General features: G+C 43.4%; 1 protein-coding gene across 1 annotated transcript in view; it reads right to left on the reverse strand.

Annotated features, from left to right (window-relative positions):
* CNX3 (cofactor of nitrate reductase and xanthine dehydrogenase 3) overlaps positions 1-5,305 on the reverse strand; it is a 29,311-nt gene extending 24,006 nt beyond the window's left edge. The window contains exon 1 of the mRNA XM_087677938.1: positions 5,107-5,305. The gene's annotated coding sequence lies outside the window, so the exon portion shown is untranslated. The remainder of the gene's footprint in view (positions 1-5,106) is intronic.
* Between the last annotated feature and the right edge of the window lie 15,691 nt (positions 5,306-20,996).

Genomic DNA, 20,996 nt, shown 5'->3' on the forward strand with positions numbered 1-20,996 from the left:
TTGAAGACCCACTTGACACCAATCACCTTCTTGTGAGAGGGACGAGGCACAAGAGACCAAGTGTCATTCCTCTCAACAGCCTCCAACTCGGCTTCCATGGCCTTCCGCCAATGATCAGACTGCAAAGCTTCCTACGCTGAAGTGGCCTCTCGATTCTGCATAATACGGGTCAGCAAACAATAGTTAGAGCAAACAAGCTCCGAAGAATGTGCCTGGTTCCTCCGTGACCTCCGCGGTCCATCCTGCAGTTCCCACTCCTCAGGGACCCCCTCAATCCCTAAATCTCGGAGGGTGTCACGGGCCCAACGAGGAGGAGGACGAACCTCTCCTTGTCGCTCTCCATCTGCTGAAGACTCAGGAACATCCACCGGCGAAAGCGCCTCGAGGGTGGCCGATGGAAGAGAAAACTCTGAATCCGAGGAAGAATCTCCATCAAGAGGCTCTGGCTCCAAAGAAACTGTCTCAAGAGCCCAACTCTCCCCTGGATCTCCAAGGACGGGATGCTCCTCACCCCCCTTTGTGGCCGGTACTTCCACGAACCGCACATCTCGGCTCGTGTAGACATCCTACTTAACGGGATCAAACAAACGATAACCTTGGGATTAGGAGCTATAGCCAATAAAAACCTGTCGTCGGAAAGCCGCCTCGAACTTATCACACTAAGTCTTCGGAATGTGCACATAAGCATCACGCCCAAAGATCCTGAAATAAGAGACATCAAGCTTAGTCCCGAAGTAAGCCTCAAAAGGTGTCATCCTGTCAACGGCCAAAGTGGGAGATCGATTAAGGATGAAAACTGCGGTAGCCACTGTCTCGGCCCACAGAAACTGAGGTGTCTGTAGTGCTCCATCATGGTACGTGCCATCTCGATCACACTTCGGTTCTTCCGCTCCAAAATGCCATTCTCTTGGGGAGTGTTGGTGTTAGCAAACTCCTGGCAAATGCCCCTATCTGCACAAAAACGAGCAAACTTATTAGACATAAATTCACCTCCCTTGTCTGAACACAAGGTCTTCAGTCGTCGGCCAGAACGGTTCTCCTCAAAGAGAAGCCAATCCTTGAAATGAGAGTAAAGCCTCCGACTTCAAAGTCAAGAAATAGGCCCAAGTCATCCTGCTGTAGTCATCTACGATCAACATGAAGTACAAGCTCCTCTTTAGGGACTCGATCCTCATCAGGCCACAAAGATCCGTAGATATAAGCTCCATGGGTAAAGTAGACCTCCTAGAAGCTTTGTTGGGAATCGCATCCCGATGTAGTTTCCCACGAATGCAGGAGACACATGGCTGATGGCTCACCACTATGTCCGGCAAGCCTCGAACAAAGGACCCTTGCGACGGTACTCGTAGTTCAGGTGGCCAAACCGAGCATGTCATAGCTCGGACTGTGTTTGAGAAGTAAGAAGAAGAGAAGTAAGAGCTGAAGAAGACTTCAATTTGTAGACTCCATTCTCCTCATACCCGACAAAAAGAACCTTTCTCGATCCACAATCAAAAACTCGAACAGTATCATTGTCAAACTCCACCAAGAGGCCAAGAGCACAAATCTTATGAACCGAAAGTAAATGATACCCCAATCCTGGCATATACAATACCTCAGAGGTGTGGGTACCACCATGTCCATCTGGAATAAGCTGCATCTCACCTCGCGCAGCAATAGACACAAAAGAGTTGTCTCCAATGAGAATTTGCCCACACGAAGGTCGCAAATGGGCAACACCAACGGAAGGAGTCATGTGCCATGAGGCACCACTGTCCACTGTCCACAATCCACTCTCGAGCCTGGGGAGCTATCATCGCAGTATCAGAAGTTGTCGGTGTAGAGTCCTCAATGACTGCTAAGTGTAGAAAAGCAGCTAATGAGGGTGTAGCCACCGGTCTAGAGTCCTTCGTGTCCTTCTTCTTGGTATCCTTCTTATCTTTATCGAGGCAATCCTTCTTCCAATGACCGGTCTTTCCACAAATATGGCAAGTTGATTCCTTCTCCTTGTCCTTCTTGGATTTGTTGTCCTCCTTCTTCTTCTTTTGGTCCTTCCCCTTCTGAGAGACTTGACCAACCATTGCCTCCGATTTGGAAGCATTCTGTCCCTTCAATTGTTTCTCCTAGTCCAAGACCATAGGAACCAACTCTTTTCACCGAAGAGTTGACTCCCGCCCTGAAGCAATAAGAGCGGAATAAAAAGTACCGAATCATGGTGGCAACTGGGATAGTAAAGTAATTGCCATGTCTTCGGAGGAAATAGGCTTCCCCGCATTTTGAACCTACATCTGAAGCTGACGAAGCTTGTTGATGTATTCCCGAAGTGAAGACTTATTCACAGACAAAGTCCGCATCTGCACCTCCAAAGAAACCCTCTTCATCAGGGTCATCCGGTTGTACATTTGGTCAAGCTCCAACCATATCTCACGAGCCACCGCCAAGTGCTCGATGTGAACTATCACGGCGGTGGTGCAAAACAGAAACAAAAAAGATCGAATCCTAGCATTCAGTTTGTTCCAATGAGACTAGGCCTTAGTCAACTCCGCACGAGCATTGGAAGAGAGTTTGGACTCATCCCTCACCGAGGGCTTGTTAATCTCCTCCATCACCAGTTCCGCCAAATCATAAGACTCTAAAATGGCCAACGTCATCACCTGCCAAATGCGGTAATTATCACCATCAAGCTTTTGATCCGTTGGAAAAGCCGGTAGGACAGGAACCTTCCTGTCCATGATCGCTTAGAACTCCAAATCAGTCTCTATAGACATGTTAACCTACAATACCTGCACAAACGCAAAAGCAGCCCCCTCTGACTGTGAAAACGCAGCCTTCTAGGACTGATTCCTCCGCTGCCCAAACCTTCTTCACCCGCCGGAGGCAATGAAAAGGTAAAATCTGCAATGGAAGGTCTTAAACGCAGCCTTCCTCCCCTTCGAACAGCAATAACCTGCAGCAAATTCACCAATTAGACTTCTTTTCCGCACGCCCACGCTTGCTTCAGCTTTGATCCGATACGCAGCCCTCCCGCTCATCCTCGAAGTGGAAACGCAGCCTTGTGTCGCACTGAAATCTCCTCTTCAAATAGGTTCAGCCCTCAGTCAGTCCATCTTCACCGCTCTGATACCATGTCAAAGTACAGCGATGCGGAAGCGTAGAACAAAGACAGAGAGAGTGAACATAGAGAGAAGAGAGAGAGAGGGAAAAGGAGAGTGTAAACGCAGAAAATCTGCGATGTAGTATGCTGTATAAGAGTGCAGAAATACACAAGGGGACATAGAAAATATGTGCGTATGTCTCTGACTTGATGACCTCGATCTCCGTCAGCCCGAGCACAGTCTGTCTCAGCCAACAGATCTTCAAGATCAGAATCTAAAATCACTGAAGAGTGAATAATAAAGTGTGCCATAAGAATCGGCTATAAATAGCCAAGAAATAATAAAAAATAGCATGAGGTCGACTGCATTAAATGCAGCCGACAGCAAAAATCTGGTCGACTGTGCAGTCCGACTGCACTGCTGACGTGGCACCTTCTCTGGCGTACGGTGCTGATGTGGCACTGACTGTCTAGGAAATGACTGGCTAACAGCTTCCATCCCTCTAGATAGAACTCTCAAGCTAAAAGAGGCTATCAGTTGCTGAACACCTTCCAAAAACCGAGTTTGCTGCAAAAAAGATTGATTGAACCAAAGAGGCAAATGGGCAAGGAGAGCCTTAAATGCATGAACAGGTCTTTGGCTCATTTCCAGGACCAAAGGATAATGATCTGACAAAACATGTTGCCTTTCCACCCACATATCGATGACTGCAGGAAGAAAAGTCACTTTGGCATATGTATATCCTATCCAGTCTAGCCCAAGTGTTTGGATGCTAAAAAGAACGATAAATGTATACAGCTTATGATGGATACATCCAAGACCACATGTCCCGTTTCAAAGATGCTGCTGCAAGAGTGTCCCAAGCCTGTCTCGCAGGACCATCCATAACCGAATGCAGAGAGGTTGCCCGATCTCCAGAAACACAGGCATTAAAATCACCCATAACAAATTCAATGCCAGAGGGAGGAGTCTCCAAAGATGCGCAAGGAAATCCCCCACCTCTACCCAAATAGGGCATGCCTATCTCAACACTTCCTGAAACTCAGCCATGGGCTTCCAAGGGACCACATGAACTAGCTGCCCATCCATAAACAAAGGAATGTGTTGCATAACAAGAGCCCGTACTTCGGCAGACCGAAAAAGAACCTCAAAGAACCCCTTTGGGCCATCATAAATCTCTTCAACCAGGGAAACCTGCATACACCCTGAAGCATCATCTGGGCACTATTCAAAACTAACAAGCATAGACTACATCCAAGAACGAATTCTAGAGATCAAAGGAGTCCTTCCAGCAAAATAAAATATGGCTGCCCTCTCATGGAAAGCAGCTATCTGTTGTAAGACCAGGTCGGTTCCCATGATTGCAACTACTTGATCCCCATCCGGTAATGCGTTAGCTTTATCCTCATTACAATGGACATAATCCGACATAAGATGATTGGCAGTGGCCAGCATGAACTGTAAAGGCCCATCAAGTTGTGGACACAAAGCATGAACCTCAGGCTCAGGCAAATTCAGACCTAAGGCCGATTCTTCAACCGACATCCTAGCACGTTTGCCCATCTCTTCACTATCCAGCAACGGCCCGAGTTCATCAGCCAAATCACCATCTGAGTTGGCCAAGTCTTTCTCATTCCCTTGCCCAATCTGCTAATTGAGAAAGGCCATATTGATACCATTAGATTCTTGCAGATTTGCCATAGCAGAACCAGATAAGCAGGTCAATGGTTGTTCGCAGTGGAGGGCGACGGCTGTTCGCAGGCAAGGCAGGGCTCAAGCAAAGCAGAATGGACCTTGCACAGGTCAGACGGAAGAGCTTAGGCAGCACGCGAGGCAGAAACACCCATCTGTTGGTCAGAGGAAGCACGTTCGCAAGCAGGTAAACATGTCCACAAGTCCGCCATCGCTCTCTTTCCTCTCTCTCTCTCTCTCTCTCTCTCTCTCTCTCTCTCTCTCTCTCAATGATTGGGTGTGTTTTGTTCTGACTGACAGCAATAACACCAACGAGAAAATCAGACGAAATGAAGCTCACCTTCGATACAAGATTCTGATCATAGCGAGGGTGCTATAAAGCAGACCGAAGAAAGCTTTCGGCTCTGCAGAGCGCCCAACGTTGCGTGCTACCTCGAATCAAAGCGCAGCCAAAATGTACTGACGAATGACAGAGAAACTCGCAGTGCCGCCATGGAGGGTGAAGACATTGGTAATGAGTGACTCAACAGAAAAGACTTGCATTTTGGTACCATTGCTTTTTTCCTTGCACGCGCGAGAAAGATTTTTTTCTTATTTTTCTAAAATAAATTATTTTTTTCCTTGAAAACTAGGTTGACAGGTGCAATCGAGCGGTAGTGGGATTCTTTTGATACATGTTCTTTTTCTTTAATCTTTTGATAGACTCTAATTTACTTTCCATTGCTTGAAAATAATGGGTGACTATAAAATGCATTTTTTGAAAAGCTTGAGTAGTCTAAAAAGCATTTGCAATCAAATGAAGGCCATATCTAAGCAAAATGAATGTGTGTCTTTTAAGCTATATACGAAAACTCGAAAACTCGATGTGTGTTTTTTAACTTTTTTGATTTAATTTTGGTGAATTGAATGTATTTTAAGTTATATCTAAGCAAAACAAATACATGTCTTTTAAATTATACATAAGATGAGCAACATTTACAAGCTTTTGAAACTAATCAAATTTGGCTTGAAACTTGTCGTACAACTTGATATGTCATGTTGATGAGGAATACCTTGCAAAACATAAAAACAAATGCGAGAAAGTTTCTTAGTCAAAGTCTAAGATGCCATGGCTTTTATATTTTATTATTTTTAAATTAAAAATTCACTTATAACTTTGCAAAAACTTAGAAATAACACAAAAAAACATGTGAACATGCTATATATGTAGTATGTCGAAGAGTTGGCACATGTCTCCCCGTTATTTCGTAAGTATGAGGAAAGGGGCTATTCACTCGTCTTTTGAGAAGATATACACTTTTCTTTACTCTCCTTTATTGTTACTTATGGTAGGAAAAAATGTAGATACTAACCTTACAAAAGATTGTGTGTGTGAAGATTGTAGCTATCTTTGCTAAAGTAAAGCTTGCAATAGTGAGATGGAATTGAATGAGCAGGAATCGCAATAATTTGAAGTACAAAAATTATTACTTTCATGCTAAAAATAATCAACCAAAACAAACTATTCAATAATAAATAACTAAGTAATTAAATCATTACATATTTAATGACCAATAAGTAAGTTAATTATATAAAATTTAAATCAAATATAAACTTTAAATAATAGTTGTTATGGCTATTAATTTTGATACAATGAACTAACAACCTAAATATATAATCTAAACTAGCATATATTATAAATTAGAACATATTATACTTATATTAACTTAACTAATAGATTAAACATATAATCTAAACTAGGGATGACCTAAATATATGGTCTAAACTAGCATATACTATACTTATCTCAACTATATATCATGTCATCTTTATGATGTAGTTAACTGCATCACATCAAGTAAACTATAGTGTGCTATATTAAGTATATATTACATCATCTATATCATGTAGTCTAAATTAGCATATACTACATTAGCTATATTAGATCACGTATTCGGCCAACATTGGGGCCCCATAGCCTTTCCATTGGCTTTATAAGACCTTCGCAATTGGCCACATGCCACGGCGTTGGAACTAGCTAGTTAGCCTCCTACCAAGCCAACGAAGCACAATTGCTCAAATCAAGTGCACAACCTCACAATCACTCACTTGACCACCTTAGTGGCTCAGCCACACAAGCTACACACGCCTATGTCTCTGACTAGTCATCCTTATACTTCATTGATTGGAAACGCGTGTTAAAGTAACCATTGGCCTCATGCTTGCTATAAGGCACACCCTCATGCTCATATATTCAATCGAACACCTAGTCAATCAATTAAGACCACATAGTCTACCTTCCAATCAAGCACATGTGATAATTTTATATAATCGAGCACACAAGAAATACCATGTGGTATTGATCATACACATACACATGCCATTTCAGGCAATCACATAGGTGTTGGTTACTCGTTTCATACCAGGGCATCACAATTGGCATCATGCAAGTTCACACTTGCATCGAGGCAATTTTGTACTTTGACAACGAGTCGTTAGGACTACAAGCATGACGACGCCTAGAAGTATTGCTTCAATATCAATTGATCAACTAATGGACCGGTATGTATGTATCACAAGAGCTACAAACTATGTATCACATGGTATCAATGGATATCATGCAAAGCAAAGCTTTATCTTGCATAAAAAGGCCGACACAAAACCAAGTTGTGAGGCTCAAGGAAAGAAAGCGTGTCCTAAAAACTAGAGAGGAAGACAATAGAAGATGGCTTAAAATGCTCAAATTTCTCATCATGTGAGGCACTTGTCTCTAGCTTCAGCAATCCTATAGACATCTCTGTATGATCCTTGTAAACCAATAGCAATGTCTGAACTATATTGATACCATCCACTATTCAAGTGCTAAAGTTTCAATATATAGTTAGGACCACAATTAGTCGGTTCTCGACACACATGCTATTGTTCCCCTTCTTCGGTGTGATGATGAGTGAATGTCCGCAGAGCTATGATTGGCAGGCACCTTACTAGTAAGCATGGAGAATGCGGACAAGTACTTTGTGGGCATTCTTGTTGTGTGGCACGAATGGCAACAACCTAGCCTGTAATGTGGTGGGGTCGAGGGTCCCTAGTTTGGTGGGCATCTCGGACCTCCCATAGTCGTTAGTGGTGATGGAAAAGTTCCATATCCTCAAGGGCTGGCAGATGCACTACGCTCGTGACCTTGTTCCGAGTTGACATGTCTTTCTCTTCCTCCTCCTCCTTACTCCTTCCATGGTCTTCTCAAGTCTCCTCCTCCTTGTTCTTCTTCTTCTCCTTTCTTCGTCTTGCTTCTCCTCCTTGTATTCTACTTGTACTCTAAAAGTTGATTATATGTTGCCCTTTTATAAACGATGAAAAGAAAAGAACTCACCACGAGAGAGAGAGAGAGAGAGAGAGAGAGAGAGAGAGAGAGAGAGAGAGAGAGAGAGAGAGAGAGAGAGAGAGAGAGAGAGAGAGAGAGAGAGAGGGAGAGAGGGAGAGAGAGAGAGAGAGAGAGAAAGAGAGAGAGAGAGAGAGAGAGAGAGAGAGAGAGAGAGAGAGAGAGAGAGAGAGAGAGAGAGAGAGCCTTCAATGGAATAATACAACCCAATATTATGTGCTTTTTACTTGTTCTAATCACTTGAACAAAGACCGTGTGCTAAATCTCCTCCCTAGATTGTCATGATTAATCATCCATCATTTTCAAGGCTTTTCACAAATGGCACTCTCTTTTGTTCTTACTTTTGAATTCTCACTTTGATCTATTTAAAATCGAAAAAATAAGAGAAAATTCCAATAAACAAGAAAAAAGATAAAACCAAAACTTCCTTTAGCTGCACATGTAACTAGATATCCATACATTTCAAGGCTAATTGGATCACTTAATTGAAGTTGATAGTTGATAATCTTTTCGGGACCTCCACCACCTTGTCACAACACCATCGTATAAGCATACACCCTAAAGGGCAATGCTAACAAAAAAGAAAGTGATACATAGTTCTACATAGTGGTGGGAGTTTTCTTGAAAATGTCCTTCACTTTCCTAGGTTTTGTACAACATTATCACAAAGCTTTATGTTCTCCACAATCCTTGCACTTGAGAAGAGCACTCATTTTCATGATGAGCTCAATGTTTGCAAATGTTTTACATGGATGGTTGGAGCACTCGTGTATGCATGTCTTAAAGATCTTTACTTAATTTCTCTGAGACTCTCCAACATGCTCGTCATAGCAAATACCCAAGTGAGGGACTCCCTAGAAATAGCTCAAATAGGGATTCACCTATAAGAAATCATCTATTATAACGTGTGTTCAAAGGATATTAAGAAATACCATTTCTATACATGCTATAAGACCTTAAAATTTTAGAATAGTACAATTTGGAATTTTCGTAGGATCATATTTCCTTTCCTTAGATGATATGTGTGCTTTTGGCTTTTTAAGTGCACATTTGAGAGCTATTCATGCAGGCAACAAAGGGGGGGGTGGGGGCAGGGTGGGGGTGAGGGTGAGGGTGAGGGAGATTTCTAAAAGGTTTTGACCAAATCCTGAGACCCCTCTAGGTCACATGAGGTCGTTTCCAGTGGGGGTTTTGGGGAAAACACCTCATTACTTGTTTTCCCTCCCAAAATCCTCTTCTATTTTAAGACTACTACACATGGAGTTGCTCAAAATAGGTATTATAATAGACGGTGTGGAAGCGAACATGGAGCTCATTGTGAGTGGTCTTCTTCATGCAAAGCATCGCCATTGGCCAACCCCCTAAACAAGGCATTTTCTTCCAACCCTGGTGTTGCGTTACCTCAATTTTGTTTGTTGCTCCTTTGTCTTTGCTCCCTCGTAGTGACCCCATCATTGTGGCATGCACCATCTTGTTTTAGCCCTCTCTTGATAACAATTATAATAATAACCATTGTCATATATAAAAATCCTCCATCTTTGCCATGTACGAAGCCATCTACACCATCCACGCATCTATTTACACCATGTGTTGAATGCCTCCATCTATATCATCTACACCTAGCACAATGCCATCTATGAGTCCATTGCACCGTCTTACATCCACGCCATCACAAGATTTGTGAGTATATGTCAATTTCAGAATTTCGACAAATAGCAGGTTTGCAAAGAATGGCTATTTGGGAAGTATTCCACTTATTGATAGGCTTTGAACAATAAAAAAATTAAATGGGGGTTTCAAACCCCCCCATGGGGCCCATCACTGTCACTTCATTCTTTATTCTTTGAGTGACATTTGAATAAAGGGAAGGTCGGTCACTGATTGTGACTATTGGAGTTCCCACATTGTATGTCTCTCTCTCTCTCTTGCTCTTGCTCCTTCCACCATAGCTCTTGCTTCCGCTCCCTGCTTCCACTTCAGGGCACACTCCCTTCAACTAGTATCAGAGCGAGATTGCAGAGAGCTCGACCCAACTTTCTCTCAGCATGCATTCAAATACCTACGATAGAGGTTTCACGATAGCTATGGCTTTAGCCCAATACTATATGTGTTTACCCTCCCCACTCCCGAACTTGTCTAGCATTGCTTCAGGCCATTGTTGAAGCTACTTTGAAGCCTTCTTGAGCATCATTGTGACCAGCCAACATAGCAACAGCTCAATGATTTCTCAAGTTGTTGGCTCCTAATCATTGGATGTCACAAGAGCATTCTTCAATTGCTTTGGTTGACATATGGGCTACTTGAACTCTTTGTCTTCACTCCAAGGCTTGTTTGGAGTCCACATTGGCCCCCCCTTGTGCCCTCCCTACTCTTCAACATATGCCATGACCTACTTCAGTCAATGTGAGCTGAGAAATTTGCACCTATTGTTCAGCTGATCCTCCCAGTTATATAAATTGCACCTCCTGCTCATCACTTACAGCTTGTGAAACCTTTTAGCATCGGTCACTACTCTTGGGCATTAAGTCTTGGGCTTCCGGCATTATATGCATTAACTTTGAGCTCCTGTACTTCAATACACTATTGTATGCAATAGTTATTTTGCTGAAACCTATCAGAAGCAGTACACTTCTCTGTGTTTGGAGCACATATAATGATGCCATTGCTGCCCATATACAGTTGCCTTGATGATAGGATGTTATGGTAAAGTTTTGCCAATGATGCTGGATGTTATGACAAGGCTTGGATACACTTTGAGCTTCATGTTGGGCTGGCATATGTTAGTTTGTGTAGAGATTTCTACTATTGGTCATTGCTTCCAGCCTGTCACTTACTTGGGCAGCTTTATGTATTGAAGCACTTATGCCATTTGGGGATTACATTGGATGCCATTGCTGCCACATGTTTGACTATGCTATGGCAGAAATTTGAGCTTCATATTTGGGCTACATTTGCACTTTTGGAGCTGGAATACATTGCCTTGGATGTCATGGGGGCAGTCAAATTTGCTTGGGTTATGCTTTAATGCTACATTGGTTTACACCTACGAGCTTGAGGTCTATGCTCCTATCACATATTACATGATCTTGGATGTATGGATGCCTTCCCCATGATGCTTTTAGCTTTGTTTGCTCATCTGGCATTCGACTACTGTTCCAGTAGGAGATGCTACCTCACACTTGGATATTACATTAAGCATTTGGCTATGCAATTGAGCGTGATTATTGACACATTGGGATATTCACTTTATGTGCATGCTCTCTTTACATGCTATATGTCTGCATTTATGCCTTGAGAGTTGATCTGGGTTGACACTTGTCACGGCCTTGCACCGAGACCATTGTCAGGTCTTGTCAGTTATGCATACACCTATCTTTAGCAAGTCCTCCTTAGTTACCCCAAGACCTACTACATGAATGGCTGGTTATGCCAGTTGATGTACTCTCATATTGACATATTACAATTGACAGCTTTGGGTGCTTGTCTAAAGTATGTTGGTTGCTAGCGTTTCATACATCTCCAAATTCATAACGATGTAAACCAAACAACAAAGCCACATCTCCAAATGGGCTTTCTCTAATTTCAAGTAATTGGGGTGCCCATGCTGATCCCTGGGTTTAGGCATTTTGCACAGCTTACCCTTCATTGGAAAAGTTCAGAATGAGACACATGCCTATGTCCACTATTAAGGATTGCAACCCATTGAACAAGAGTTTAACCTTGATTATTTGCAAAGGTTTTAGCTCTGATGGACTTGTATTTATTGTGAGAAGTTGCAATACTTGCAATACCTTGATTTGTTTGAGAATACATGCTGCTTACTACTATTATAACAAAAATTATAGCAATCTCGTAGTGATGACCAAGTATGTGACTCACTGATGTTAAGTATATGCAGGCAGCAATCCTAGATGCAACAACAACAACAAGTGCCAAATTCCTACTTTAAGAACTAGTGCTGAGACATGTGTGCCCAAAGTAGATCTTTTGAGATCAACATCTGAAGTACTCAAGATTGCTCTCTACATCGACCCCAAACAACAAAACTAGGACCTTACACCTGATATAATACAATTGAATCATAGCCCAAATAACAAGATGCCACATCTTGGCATATGCATTATTCAGTGCATCAATCGATGCTTCACAACTCCTTGCAACATGAAGACATATCTACCACTCTAGAACCTCCATCTCAAGCCATTCAACATGCCTCATACATGTTGATATTTGCCTTAACCACATTCTCACTGCAATATTCTCACCCTTCAAAACCACGAACTGCTTCATAATGCAGAATATTAATGAGGTGGCAAAACTTTTAGCCAAAATCTGTTAAGGAAAGCTGCATGTCTTGTCCTCACTATATGGCTAAACATCCTCATGACTAGGCAGTTCAGGATTGACTATTCTCTAAATCTGTATCTTATGACTAGGATGCATCTCATCATGTAGCTGGTTGTAAAGATGATTGTTCCAACTCGCCCTGGTTATGGGGATCCTTGCCTTATTGCAAGCCTATAATGTTGAAGATGGAAATGCTTCTTCTAGTATAGTGGAAAATTTGACCATTATTTGGCCCTTTGAGCATGAAAATGGCAACCATCACACAAACTTCCATGTATACAGCTAATATCAAAACTTCAAGCTAGTTTATGATCAAGCAACAACCAACACTAAAAAAACACTTGCCTTCAAACTTCTAGAGCATCTACTTGTCTACAGCACCTATTGTGAAAGTATTCAGCCTCCCTTTAGCCCCTTTAAAATATCTCACACACCTAGCTCAAAACAATTGTCACCTTTAGATTATGACTCAGTATTTGCCACCCCATTCAGGCCTTTGGCCACATATAAGGCTACTGTAGCCTTTTATAGTAGAATCTTTAGCAATCTTTTTGGTACCTTTGTTGCCTCTTGTAACCCTGCACCCAACTGTTCTAAAGAATTGTTGCCAGCCCCACCCCCCAAAACTGTTGGAAATTTTCACACCTCTCCTTCTAGTCAAACAAAGACAGATCCACAGGCTTCTATGGTTCAAGAAAGGCTTCATTTGATGCATATGCCTCTGTTGGCATCCTTGAACTCAAACCAATCTGGAGACCTATAAACAGAGACTTATTTTTCACTTGCTTGTGGCCTAAATGACTACTATACTGTCAAATTTCCCATTTCTTGATGTTCTTTCTTTCTAGAAACTTGAAGCAGACATGAGGGTACATAATCTACATATGGACATAGCTTCACCATACATACATAGCTTCGGCGAGCGCATAGCTTGCAAGGCACCATCAGAGTGTAAAACATTTGCAAGCTTCTCCTCAACAATACATGCTTGAAGTGATTCAGAGATGGTTCAAAAACCACATTGTTGCAAATCCTCCAAAAGCTCGTGGGATATAACCTACTCCTCTTTGTTCCACTTTGCGCGCATCTTAGTGATGTATAGTTCTAAGTTGGAGATTCGAGTAAGAATGGTGCTTAAATCTTGGCTAGACTTATTGGGTTAGTCTAGTCATTGTTGCTATATTGTGTATTTGTTAATACACAATGCTATTATATCACTTGGCATGGATGCATACATGCACATGCCTCTCTCTCTCTCTCTCTCTCTCTCCACATGCTCCTAATAAGGGGTTCAATGGAGTGAATTTCCCCTCTTGATGATAAGGTATAGAGAAACTCACAAAGCATGGACTAGACTCGTGAGGATGATGTGTAGGCAAATAAGATATACAAGGGTTGATGACACTCTTAGCCTTTTGATGACCTATAATGACTATGGAAGAAGGATATGGCAGAGTAGAGAGATTTGCAAGGATGAGTTGCTTTACAATTTTAGTAAAGAAAATGTCATAAAATAGAGCACATACATACATACATACATACATACATACATACATACATACATACATACATACATACATACATACATATATATATATATATATATATATATATATATATATATATATATATATATATATATATATATATATATAGAGAGAGAGAGAGAGAGAGAGAGAGAGAGAGAGAGAGAGAGAGAGAGAGAGAGAAAGAGAGATTGAGATTCATTGACAAATCATTTGGTGTATATTTATTTTATTGTAAACTTTCATTGGTTTGAAGGAGTTATATACAAATTGATATATGATGGGTTGCATAAGGTCAAGGGCATTGTATTTTATGTATACATGAAGGTATTTGGATGTATATACAAAGACCCTTAATGATAACACTATAATGTGCATGCACCTACTTTGCAAATAAGTTACATAGAAATCAAAATTATAAATGATGGAGAATGTGAGATGATTATGGAGAAGAGACAAGCAACAAGGTGTCGCATGTGAACACAAATACACAAGGGTATGTTTTGCATTGTTGGGGCTAATACAATGGACCGCAAGCCCGACACAACATGAGGGGTGTTAGGTAGGGCAAATAAGGTACTATCTTCTTAGCTACCTTAGACATAATAGTCATAATTTCATATATTATCTTTAAAGCACAGTTACCTAAACCAATTGGTCTCTCACCCTTTTAAAAAATCTCTCATTTTTTATAGATGGTTATAAAAGTGTCTTTTGTGGGTATTTATTTGCAATAACCCTAAAAGTAGGACATTAAGTTTAAATGACTAGGTAGCTTGAACTATGCCTTAAGACACAAAGTGTTGTAATTGTTATGAAGCATGAAAGAATATAGGCATGAAGTGCCCAGTTTATATGATTAACTATTCTCAAATAAAAAATTTCAACCCATTTCAACCTTGTCATCATGGCACATCAAGGTTGTGTAAAAAGCCTTGTGGCGCAATAGCACTTAGCAGACTCCTATTTTTAAAAACAGTTATACCATGTTAATACCAATGTGGGAGTATATTAAAGTATTCACTTAAGATAACATACTATTTCTAAATGAATAGACCCCTATTTTTTAAAAAAGTTATACCACGTTAATACCAATGTGGGAGTATATTAAAGTATTCACTTAAGATAGCATACTATTTCTAAATGAACAATGTGGATGTTAACCCCAACACGAACAAAGCAAAAGGAAATAAAAAAGACGCAGGGCAAAGGCGGAAAAAAGGTAGCTTGACTAAAGAAAGAAGAGGAGAAAAGGCCAGAAACGCAAGGGCAATCTTAAAAGTCCAAGGCAAATGCAAAAGGGGAAAGGTGCATTTTAAAATACAAAGGCGCTCCCTGAGATCTTGTAAAAGAGTGCCAGGCGGTGGAAAATCCGGAAAGCCAAAACAGAAGATAAAGACAAAGGCCAAGGCAAAGAGAAACGGAAGACAAAGATGCACGAGGAAAAGCGCAAATCAAACTATTGTAAAAGAGCGCAAGCGCATCATGGTTTAATTCAAGGAGCGCCGGGCTCTCAGCCGTGCAATTTGTAAATGTAGACGGGCGGTGGAAAGGAAGCTAGGAAGATAGAAGGACAATGAGAAAAAGGGCCTAGGCTATGGCCGGCCATGTAAAAAGGGGAAAAGGGGATGACCGCCCAAAAGGGATTTAGGGTTTTGTATATAGAGTAGCTTACTTAATACTGATATATATTTTGCAACGTCGAGGAGCATGGAACCTTGACCGATTCTACTGGCAATATGTAACTCCTCCTCAGTGAGAACCTTATCAATCAAAGGGCCCTGTAGCTGAAGTCCAGCTAAGTCCGTACCCCGAATGTCAGTCAACACTCGAAGGGAAGTTGGTGCCACGTAGGTTGGGTCTCTTTGAGACTGCCATTTGGCCAATTGCTCTTCTGAGACCGTCATGATCTGAGCCCCTAGTTTGGCCATTACAACACGGCTTTCGCACCAACGCCGCTCAAATTGACTTTGGCCTACTGACAGTCGCTTTAGTTGCTCTATGTCTACGAGATTCGGTCGGCAGAGCATTCATTGAACGTGACGGTTAAGCGCAGTTCGTCAGCCTCCTCGCCAGGGATGAGTCGCATGCGTTCATGCAAGAGCCTGTCATAGTGCCCGTTAAGATGTTCTTGTTCTTCCCATGATAGAGGAAAGGTCAAGTAATCTCCAAGCTGCTCCTTGGGGATTGTGCCCATGTCCGCAAGGACATAGACACGTGCGACCACTTTGAGCTTAGCATCCAACTCAGTTAAGCATTCTGTGACACTTCTATGTTCAACGAGGGCTTGCTCGGTTGCTATCTCATGCAAAGTTCTAAGAGTTTCCTTAGGCTTCAGCATGGCTGGGGGCTCAGGCCTAGATGAGAAAGATTGATCAGTGCTAGGATTTCTTATGCTCTTGGGGTTCTCACCTTTCTCCTGAGGTTTTGCTGCTATTTTGTCATGGTTCTTCTTAGATATGACTAGTATAGATTTGTCACCCTATTGTGACGACGTTGTATCCACTCTTGATTGGTCAATGCGAGTTCTATTGTCAGTGGATAGAGTGTTGCAATCAACTGTTGATGGCAACGGCTGCTTTGGTTTTTCAGAGCACACTGATGCGTTTGAGGTTTCACCACTATTAGGAGAGGCATCAGTGGGCTCATTGGTGGATGGACTCGATGCCTTATCCATCAGCTCTCCAGTACTCTTCGTCCCAATGTCCTTGGGGTCCACAACCACCTGTGATTGTTGTTGCCTTCGTTGTCTTCTCCTCTTTTTCTTGGTCAATGAAGGTGCATCGCTCGACGACTTGGAACCCTGAACTAGATCATCCGTTGATGTGCTTGGTTGGGCCTCAGCATTTTCTTCCTCTAGTGTGTTCGTACGGGACATGGCCGTGGCCTGCTGAATAGCCTTGCTAGGTTGTGAGAGCACAATTACCTCCCTTTTCGGAGAGTCTAGCTCTTCAGCCAACTCCCTTGAGCTTAACTCCTCCAGCTTAGGCTTTAGGCATTCTGAAAGTGATGGAGTTTTCAAGGAAGTTGGTTGCGACACCTCTTCCATAGGTAAACTACTAAGGACATGTTCCACAAGGGGCATTGTCACGGCCAAGGGCTGTGACTGTTGTGATCCCTGATTGGAAGTAGTAGCAACTGGTTTAGTGGGCTGGCTACCCTTGGTGGATTGCGGTATCAAGTCCCTAGGGCGATCAGAAGTGGTTGTGTCTTTTGTTGGCCTTTGAGCACTCATATGTGTAGATCGAACATGAGTTGATCTAGTCACATTAGGTGGCTCAGGCATATCCTTGGGTCGAGAGCTACAGATGGTGTCATGTCCCACCTCTTGGACGGTTGGAAGCTTAGATGGAGATAGTGATTGGAATTGAGCAGTTGCCCTTGACAACTGTTGTAGTGCTTCCTGTGTCTGTTTGGGAGAAGAGGGCATAGGAGATCTAGGACTCATAGGTGGGTGTGGCACTAGCTGAATGATTTTCTCAAGGCTATTAGAAGATTGTGCCATTTGCTTTGTTGATCGAGTAGCCTTGCCATGAGCAATGTTGTGCCTATGATGTTTGTTCTCCCCTTGGGAAATCAAAAGCTCCTTGGGCACTAGCGGCTTCTGCATATCCTCGATGATTACATTTGGCATCTGCTTGTCAAGCACGCTAGGCCAAGGATCTACCCTCCGATTGGTCCTGTTTGGTTTCTTGATTTCGGCCATGAGGGGCTCGGTCACTCCACTGTTGCTGACTCGAGACTTGTTTTTTCGCTTAGATCTCCCCATAAGCTTCTTTGCTCTTGATACGATCTGGCCTTCAGTCGACCACGGACGGAGGTTTAGCAAGGGGTTTTGGCACCCAAATCCATCGGTTGCCTGCATAATACCCTTGAGCCCGAAGCCACGCCTTGGATATCCATCGTGGCGTTGTGCTAGCTCTCCGCCATCGATGCTTGCGTCTATAGGGCTTGGGCTTCTTTTGGGGTCTTCTACGATATTTATAAGTCCAAAGCCTGTCCTTGGCATTGTCTCTTGACCTTCTTGGTTCAGGCATGGCCTCACTCACTGGCTCTCGTTGTTTGACCTGTGCTTGTATCAACTCTTCCAACAAGTCCTTGCTCTTGTTAATGGGCTTGACTATTACGTCAGCGCCTTCCTTGCCTTTCCCTTGAGGTTTGCTGAGGTCACCCTTGCTAAAGGTCGTGACTATCCTCACACCTGGTAATGTCAAGTGTATCTTCTGAGCTACGTAGTCCGCCTCACACTTGGTAGCCTTTTTGAAGGGCCTTCCTAGGAGGATTTCCTTTCCACCATTCTCGCTATTGGGAGGGACATAGAACAGGAGTGGCAAGCTTTCTGTTTCAATTGTTACAAGGATTCTGCACTTCCCTAGAAGTGCTTGTGGGTGTTCCCCGTAAGGATTAAGAGTTGCATCCGTCGGTGTGAGCTCTGGTTGGCCTAGTAGGGTCCATGATTCATAGGTCAAGATATTAAAATCTGCTCCTTCATCAATTAGAGCATCAATAGTATGCTCTCTTTTCGTGGTGAGTTTGACCCTAAGATAAGCAAGTGGCACTATGTCTTCATCTTCCGGGTCTTGGCTTGTAAATTTAAGCCTTCTGACAGATGCCCTTGAGTTCTCGACTACACGACCGGATGTGGATTCTCCACTACTGTCCTAGATCGTCAGTGCAGTGCTATTCAAGGTACATCTCTCGTCAAGAGTGTCGTGTCTAGTCGTCTTCGCATTTGTAGCTTGCTGAAGTTGCATTTTGCTCTGACTAGACACGGTTTGAACACAATGTCTTTGTGTTCCCGTGGTGTGGCCTTTTTGCCCTAGATGGCTAGATTGGCCCATTGATGTTCTAGGGTCTCTGTTTCTCTCTGTCCGGGTATGGGCTTTTGGTTGCTCTATTGCAAGTGAGACTCCATGCTCGTGTAGAGCCATTGTTACGTTAGGGTCCAATTTGGAGGGCCTGTCACAGCGCGCGTTTTCTCTCCAACCTACTCGGGGGAGGCACGGAGGGGGCAGAGCCCCCCGACCCATAGGGCCGTTACGGTAAAAGCCATGCACAAGTTGGGGGACCGTTTGTAGCCAAATTTGAACCACTTACTCTCAGTTTCAGCCCAGTGTGATCGATCTATGATATGGTTCGGCTCTGTATGGTTTCTCGGTTAATTTCACTGTCTTCAAGTTAAAATTTGAGAAAATCTAAATTCGGCCTAACAGGTCTGAATTGCAGGGTCCGAGTGGGTCACTCGGACGGTCCGAGGCACATGGGCCGAGGGCGAAGTTCGGACAATTCGGACGGGATCACTCGGCTGGGCCGAGACCCTTGGGCCGAGGGCCGAATGTGGGACGTGGCCGAGGGCCGAATTTGAGTCTCGGATGGGTAGACTCAGACGGGTCTGAGGCCGACCAGGGTTTGGTCGAGTGGGCCAGGTGGTCCGAGGGCCGAGTCTGGGCCTCGGACCAGAGTGGACGTGACTCGGATGCGCCAAACGCCGCGCGTGTTTTTGCCGCAGCTCGCAAAATTCGATGTGCAGGGCACTGGGGGTCTTCCCCCTTATTGTGCAACTCTAGATTGGTCCTACTACTGTAGGGGAAGATGTAGAATTACCTGGGCTAGCCGACGATCTCCTTGATGCTAAGATCGAAGCGGATTTCCTCGCCAAGCTTTCCTATTCTCTCCTGCTCTCCTGAAACCCTGCAATGCACAATGTGGCCTTTCTTGCCACTTCTGGCCCTTATGCCCTCTTCTAGGTATGGTATTGGCACCCCCAATAACTCATTCACCAACCTTAGGCATCACAAGCAAGTTCTTTACCACTTTTGCACGATTCTTGCCCTGTTTCTGCCCTGTTTTGCAACAATAACCCTAATGCTTATTTTCTTGTTTTTCTTTGTTTTCTCCTACTCTAATGCATCCAAATCACAAAGTAAATACCTACACTACTCCTTCTCACAACATAAATCTCAAGAAAAACAACAAACCTACTTGCCAAGGAGATCGAATACCATCTTCAACCCTCTCGCTTCCTACCTATCTCAAGCACCAGTTTGGGGAAACCCTTACTTTGATGCTCGATTCGAAGCGCACAAGCGCTCAAGGCTTGAATCCGTTTGTCCTGGCAACGGAACCAAAATGTGGGAGCTTTCACTCAACCGCCAAGACGGGTGTAGTGAGCTTACCTCTGTGCCATTCGAGTTACCTCCTCTCCCGTGCACTCCGGTAGCTCCACGATCCAAGTGCAAGCTTCAAGCAAGCTCGATCCTCCCGCTCCAAGCTCCAAGCTCCATTGCCGCGAGCAAGACAAGAGAAGAGAAGAGAAGAGAAGAAGAGAGGAGAAGATGGAGAGCTTCTCCTCCTCGGTCCCTCACCCTCACACACTCACTCCCTCACACTCTCACACTCCCTCTCTCAAGCACAAGCTCAAGCAAGCAAGAAGAAGAAGAGGAGAAGAGCTACTTTTGGCTACACACAAGATTGAGCTTCTCATTCACTTTTCAACAAGCTCTATAGTTGGCTCACGGCGGTCGTTACCTCAATTGTGCCAACATCGCATGTGTCGCAAGGAGGTTTGCAATATCTCAAGTGTATCTCCCCATTTCGCCAACTGCTTCTCTAACAATGAGACTAGGGTGCAATCATCATTGTACTATCCATTTTCTACGCCTTCGAAGCTTGACATTGTCCAACCCATTGAAAGGCTGATAGCCTCAACATATTGTAATGGTTGTACTCAGGCAAGTCCCAAAAAAAAAAAGCACCCACAATCACAGCACAGCACCTAGGGGTCCTCAATTTAGGTACGTCTAGTGACCTTGGTCGACTCGCTTCGTCCCTAGTCCCCTAGCCCCTTACCGTCACCCACAATTGTTCAGGGCACATCAAGGGCAGGACATACCTGGGAAGCTTGTCTCACCTATGGTTAGACTTGTCACCCTGACCCACTTGCACAACTCTCTCTTGCTCTCTGCCTTAGTACCATTGCAATCAGTGGTGATACGGCGC

Source organism: Lygodium microphyllum, chromosome 5, assembly GCF_053477565.2.
Source record: "Lygodium microphyllum isolate KBCC chromosome 5, Lygodium_microphyllum_v1.1.10, whole genome shotgun sequence".
In the NCBI taxonomy this organism is placed as follows: domain Eukaryota; kingdom Viridiplantae; phylum Streptophyta; class Polypodiopsida; order Schizaeales; family Lygodiaceae; genus Lygodium; species Lygodium microphyllum.